Genomic DNA, 7,335 nt, shown 5'->3' on the forward strand with positions numbered 1-7,335 from the left:
TGATAATTTTCCTTCCGAGTTGGTTCCAAACTCCATAGTTTCGTTTTCTGAAAATTTCCGATGTTAATTTATATTAGCCAATCTTAAATAAAAAATTGACAATCTACGACGAAAATTTGATGCCAATGGTCATTAGATATTACGTTTTTCTTTTAAGTGCAACAAACCTAGTGAAATTTGGTGCAGTGGTTGCCGAGAAAAACGAATTCTCCTTTTACATGTCCCGAGCTAAAGCTTCCTCTTAAAGGGCCCCTGAAACGGTTCGGACAAATTTTGTAGACGCGTAGGGTACAGCTTAACTAGAACATTCACACCACAATTTAAGTGAAGCGTTACGTATTAATGGAGCTACAAGCGATTAGAAGTTACCCTCCTCCCTAGTCGTGCTTTTCCTCCTCAACTCGTTCGCCGAGCGATCGGGGCTAAGCTCCGCCTTCACTGGTTTCGCGTCACGATGCGACGTCACATCGTCCACTTCCGGTTGTTTTGGAGCCCGCCCCCGCCCGCGTGAAACCTCTCCGCTAGCCGCTTGGCCGTCGAACTCAAGCGAGAGCTATCGAAGCAGCGTGCGTTGCGAGCATTCTGTCGTGGCGCCGAACGTGTCTGGTATTCCGGTAACCACAGGCAAGCTGGTCATTTCGGCAAATGACTGGAGGCATAAACTCAAGCTAATGAAGGAACTTTAGCGTAGACGTACGTGCGGCCTGATCGGTCTGCACGGTCCAGCCACTTGTTGGGGCAGCGCTTAACCAGCCAAACAAAGCGCTAATATTGCTCTAACCAAGTGTAAAACATTTTAAACATTTATAAAAACAAAGTGTTGATGATTACACTCCTGCGAAAAATACACACCAGCAGCCAAAGAAGAATACACTTCGTTACTCCTACTGTGTATGGTTGAGCTCTGTGCCACCAGGTGGCTGCACCGTGCAGACCATTCGCATTTGCGATTCCGCTCATCCCATGGCTCATCCCGTTACGGCACAGTCAAGCGGCCAGACCCTGTCCCCTTGCGCTTGCATTTGCCCTAATACCGGACTCGCGAAACGCTATTGCGTTAGTAATCTTCCGGTGTAAAGTGACGGCCACAAACGTGCAAACCCTGGCGCCGATCGGATAGCGGCAGTCCGATGCGCAGCAGCCAGCTCGCTCGTATGCTGCCTTGCAGAGGGACACGATGTCGCAGCTTGACATATTGCCAGTCGCTACGTTTGCAGTCCACAAAGCAACAAAGTCGAATCATAGTGCTCGCGAAAAGACTGAGACCGACTCTGACCGCGGAGCTCTCGTCAAAATGGAGTACGTTGTAACACAAGCAGACGACACTTGCTGTGTGCCGGAAGTGCTTCATTCTATTGAAAAATCGTTCTTGTGCATTCTCTTTATGTTACTTTCTGTTTATAAAAACAAATGAACTAACATTCCAACTATTACGAAGATCATTTGTTTACCATAAAGTTGGAAAAATTATTGATCGCGCGCCCTGGTCAGCCAATCGGATAGCTCGCCCCACTGACGTCATATGGGTGATTTTCGTCATATGGGTAGGGGCGGCTTCAAATTCCGCCGAGCAGCGTGTTCCGATCGGCAGCGATGTGCATTTTTAAAACCTTATAATAAATTACACGCTTTACGCGGAGCACTTAGATGTGTCAATTAATGATCAGAAGGACCTACTCTAACGACTCAGTACGTTTGTAGAAAATCGACAAAATCGTTTCAGGGTCCCTAACGTACTGAGTCGTTAGAGTAGGTCCTTCTGATCATTAATTGACACATCTAAGTGCTCCGCGTAAAGCGTGTAATTTATTATAAGGTTTTAAAAATGCACATCGCTGCCGATCGGAGCACGCTGCTCGGCGGAATTTTAAGCCGCCCCTACCCATATGACGAAAATCACCCATATGACGTCAGTGGGGTGAGCTATCCGATTGGCTGACCAGGGCGCGTGATCAACAATTTTTCCAACTTTATGGTAAACAAATGATCTTCGTAATAGTTGGAATGTTAGTTCATTTGTTTTTATAAACAGAAAGTAACATAAAGAGAATGCACAAGAACGATTTTTCAATAGAATGAAGCACTTCCGGCACACAGCAAGTGTCGTCTGCTTGTGTTACAACGTACTCCATTTTGACGAGAGCTCCGCGGTCAGAGTCTGTCTCAGTCTTTTCGCGAGCACTATGATTCGACTTTGTTGCTTTGTGGACTGCAAACGTAGCGACTGGCAATATGTCAAGCTGCGACATCGTGTCCCTCTGCAAGGCAGCATACGAGCGAGCTGGCTGCTGCGCATCGGTCTGCCGCTATCCGATCGGCGCCAGGATTTGCGTGTTTGTGGCCGTCACTTTACACGGGAAGATTACTAACGCAATAGCGTTCCGCGACTCCGGTATTAGGGCAAACGCAAAGGGACAGAGTCTCACCGCTTGACTGTGCCGTAACAGGATGAGCCATGAGATGAGCACTGGCAGAAGGGCAAATGTGAATGGTCTGCACGGTGCAGCCACCTGGTGGCACAGAGCTCAACCATACACAGTAGCAGCAACGAAGTGTATTCTTCTTTGCTGCTGGTGTGTATTTTTCGCAGGAGTGTAATCATCAACACTTTGTTTTTATAAATGTTTAAAATGTTTTACACTTGGTTAGAGCAATATTAGCGCTTTGTTTGGCTGGTTAAGCGCTGCCCCAACAAGTGGCTGGACCGTGCAGACCGATCAGGCCGCACGTACGTCTACGCTAAAGTTCCTTCATTAGCTTGAGTTTATGCCTCCAGTCATTTGCCGAAATGACTAGCTTGCCTGTGGTTACCGGAATACCAGACACGTTCGGCGCTACGACAGAATGCTCGCAACGCACGCTGCTTCGATAGCTCTCGCTTGGGGTCGACGGCCAAGCGGCTAGCGGAGAGGTTTCACGCGGGCGGGCTCCAAAACAACCGGAAGTGGACGATGTGACGTCTCATCGTGACGCGAAACCAGTGAAGGCGGAGCTTAGACCCGATCGCTCGGCGAACGAGTTGAGGAGGAAAAGCATGACTAGGGAGGAGGGTAACTTCTAATCGCTTGTAGCTCCATTAATACGTAACGCTTCACTTAAATTGTGGTGTGAATGTTCTACTTAAGCTGTACCCTACGCGTCTACAAAATTTGTCCGAACCGTTTCAGGGGCCCTTTAAAGCTATCGATGTTAAAACAACGTACGTCGCTTTGTATGCGTGCGGATGAACAAATGGCGCAGTGCTTACGCATACTTGGGCAACTGCAGTGGAACTTCTGCATAATTCTTTTTTTTCTTCGAAGCCCTTTGAAAATGTACCGGTTCAGATACTCTATGCTACCTCTGCAATGAACCGGAATTTATAGATTATTTTCATTATCATGGTGGTTTTCTGCTCATCGAAAACTGTCTAGAAATTCCACTTCAAAATTTAGGATTGCCTTTAAGCAGTACTGTTATACTCTCCCTTGGAGCAACAGTATTGGGATGCAGCCACAGGAACGTTTGCCTAGCCATATGATTTTCTATGTGGCACAAAAAGAATGCCTTGTGAATAGTTCTTAGTTTCCACAATTGATTTACTACTACTTCAGTTTAGAAACTTCAGAAAGTAGAAGCACGAATTCACAGTTTAAATCTTACTATTATTATTCAAAATTTAACTTACTCATGTTTAAGTATATCCTTTTTTTACTCTTTTTTTCCCCTTTTTTTTCAGTATTCCTATAAACGCAAGGCTTACTATAGTATTGATCACTACCTTATCTCATGTATGTACAGTTTATTTATCATCTTAGATTATATGTTTGTTTTCCTTTTTTGTGTTATTTATTAACCAATTTCTTTTATTTATTCAATCATAACACCACCCGATTCGTCGCCTATCCCCTCACAGTGTACGTGTTTGTGCCATTAATTGAGGCTTCATCATCATCGAAGCGGTTCAGAAAGTTTCGTACCGGTTTTCGCTTCGGAGCTGAACCTCAGCCGAACCAGAAAGCCTGAGCCTGAACCGAAGCTGAGAAGATTTCGGTTGGACACCCTGTATGCGCATCAGCAGCCGGGCGAGGAGAGGAGACGCTCGTCGCCTTCTCCGTTCCCCTTGCTTTACCATTTTAACTACTATGGGGATGATATTTCGTCCACTCTCTTGGGTATTTAACTTGTGCGTGTGTACGAAGAATTGTACGAAGGAGTGTTAAACAGCGCCGTTCGCGGTAAAAACCGCCCGTGTACAAAACATCCGTTTTTTGTTTGTTTTCTTGTTTCTTAAGAGCTCTAAGCTTTAGCTCGGGCCCAACTCCGATGACGCTTATTCAAATACGTGTAAAACGCAGAACTGCTTTTCTGAGATAACCCTTGGGAGGATTTTAATGAACTGTGTTGCATTTTAGAAAGAAAGTTACTTTCTAGACAATGTTGCAAGCAAAATCTTGATGCAATCCCTGAATATATTTACAAGTGTACTTTAAAAAGAAAATTGTACGTTAATACAATGCAAGCCCGAAGTTTACAAATTTGTCCCTCTGCATCAAAAACAGATATCGCGGTTCTGTAAATTGCATCCGTTAAAGCACCTAAAGCAGACGAAGTTGATATATATACATACATATATATATATATATATATATATATATATATTATGGGAACTACGTCACCGGCATCATGGGAACTCCGGCATCGGAGGCAGCATAGAGTAGGAAACTCTATGGGAGGCAGCAGTCGAAGAAGTAGGTGACAAAGTGCATCGCGAGCGCGAGCGGTGGTTCCAGGCGCGGCTGGCCAGGACTGTGGCCTGCTGGCGTGGACCGAGGGCGTTCCCGCACGGACCACTATCGTGGGGAAGGCGGGCGGCACCCCCGCGTTCCACGGCCAGTAGCGACGCCTGCCTGGCCTGGTGCGTGACCATCGCCGCGGTGGTGCGAGCTGCAGCTCTGGCGTTCGCCGAGGAGCGCTTCCGCCTTCTCCTCTTGTCACCGGCATCGGGTCTGGCATGGGACGCGGGGGCGGAGTGGTCTCCTACCGGCTGCTGAAGCTCCCGGAGCCACTGTTGGAGAAGGACCCTGCAGGCGCGGTTACCGCATCAACGCGACGCAGTGCTGCATCAACGCGACAAGTTGTCGAAGCACGGAGACCAGGCGCGGCTCCAAAGTCGGCGGAGCGGCCGCGTCGAGCGACTCGGAGACGTCGGAGAGCGACGACGACTGGATCGTTGACGGTAAGGGAGACGCCAAGGCGCGCGAAAGCAAGCCGTCGGAGAAAACGGCTCGCAATAACCGCTCGTCGGGTAGCGAGGCCGAGAACAGGAGCGCCTCGCGTCGGGCCGGTCTGAGCCCGAGGAGGGCGAAGTCTCGGACTCTGGCGGCGGTTCCTCGGCTACCGGCCGGCTGCAGTGGCAGCGAAGACGACGATGACGACGATGCCGAAGAAGAGGAGTTCAACGACGGCTACGACGAGAAACTCAAGGGCGCTCGAGGTCGGTTGCCAATGGCAGTGGAAGCGGTACCGTTCGAGCGACGACCATCGTCATCTGCGATCTTCCCCTCCTGTTAACTGCGTGGTGCGGTGCCGTCTGGTCTCTGTGCGGTGGAATGGCGGCGAGCGGGCGGCTTCCGGCGAACTGTCGACGTGTACTCGTCAGAACGAGGTCGAGGAGGAAGACCGGACCAGGTGTGCCTCCGGGAATGGTTCAGGGCCTTCTGGTTCCTGCAAGACCTCGACAACTGGGAGGCCCCACCACCTGGTCTAACGTTTCTTCGCGACGCGTACGTCCGGGGAGCCAGCCAGGTTTATGGCCTTCGGGTTCCTGGAAGACTTTGGTGACTCGGACGTTGCCTGCTCCGCCAATCCTTGTTCGGTTCAGCAGTTTGCGAGGTTTGCCCAGCGCCGGGGATGCGGTGCCGTCGCTGCAAGCTTCCGTGGGCCAGTGCTGTCATCGCCTTCGCAGAGGGAGGGGCAGTGTGGGAACTCCGCCATCATCATCAGAGCCACCGGCATCGTCGGAACACCGGCATTGGAGCCAGCAGTCGAAGAAGTAGGGGGCAGAGTGACTCGTCAGCGCGAGCGGTGGTTCGATGCTCGGCTGGGCGCTCTTGGGGCGCGGCTGGCCAGGACTGTATACATACAGTTCTGGCCAGCAATATGTATACATACAGCTTACGTGAATTTGTCACGTGCGATATTTACAAGGGGTTTGCAAAAGTCACGCTCATGTAAGAACGGTATACTGGAGAGCGGTGTATAAATAATAGGTCAGTTTTTTTCCGCTTTAGATGTATTAGCTGAAAATTACAGCATTTCGATATTATATTTTATTGCCGGGCTATAGAGTTGTAAACTTGGTAGTTTCGCTTCTGGAAATTTGCGATTTTGACAGTACTTATAAAAATAGATTGAACTAAATAAGCAATCTGCTTCCAGCTGTCACTGGATTTCTTTTTTTTTTTTTTAGTATAGCAAACCTCACCAAATTTGGTGGAGTGGTTGCCGAGAAAAACGATTTCTCCGATGGCACTATTCGAATGCATTTAAAACGCGGAAATGCTTTCATGAGACAATCGATTGACCAATTTGAATGGAATTTGCTGCATTTGAGAGATAAAGTTTTAGTGACTGTAGCAAGCAAAATTTTGGTTTAGGGCTTGGAATTTTTTTTGCAAGTATTCCCAAAACATTGAAGCACGAAATTTACAAATGAGTAGCTCTGCACCAATGTAAAAAAGATAATATAAAAAATAATATAGTAAGGTAGTAGCGGCCGCGGCCCCTTACACGAGTCTATACGGTACGTCTTGCGCCGTTCTCAATTTAGGTAGAACCCTTTTCGTAAGCCTCCAGGTTTCTGGCCCGTAGGTGAGTACTGCTGAGACACAGCTAATATACACTTTTCTCTTGAGGGATAATAGCAACCTGCTGTTCATGATCTGAGAATGCCTGCCAAACGCACCCCAGCACCCCGTTCTTATTCTGATTATCTCCGTCACATGATCCGGATCCGCGGTCACTACCTGTCCTAAGTAGACGTATTCCCTTACCACTTCCAGTGCCTCGCTACCTATCGTAAACTGCTGTTCTCTTCCGAGACTGTTACACATTACTTCAGTTTTCTGCAGATTAATTTTCAGACCCACCCTTCTGCTTTGCCTGTCCAGGTCAGTGAGCATGCATTCACTGACCTGCACATTAATTCACTGACCTGGACAAACCAAACCCCCAACTTAGCTGCCCAAAATTTGGGGAAGAATATTTCCAGCTGAGAATCGGGGAAGTACATCTCCCTCCCGCCATCTAAAGGAGGTGAGATAAACTCCTCTGACACTTGCCGTTTTCAATAAA

This window comes from Dermacentor andersoni, chromosome 8, assembly GCF_023375885.2.
Source record: "Dermacentor andersoni chromosome 8, qqDerAnde1_hic_scaffold, whole genome shotgun sequence".
NCBI lineage: Eukaryota > Metazoa > Arthropoda > Arachnida > Ixodida > Ixodidae > Dermacentor > Dermacentor andersoni.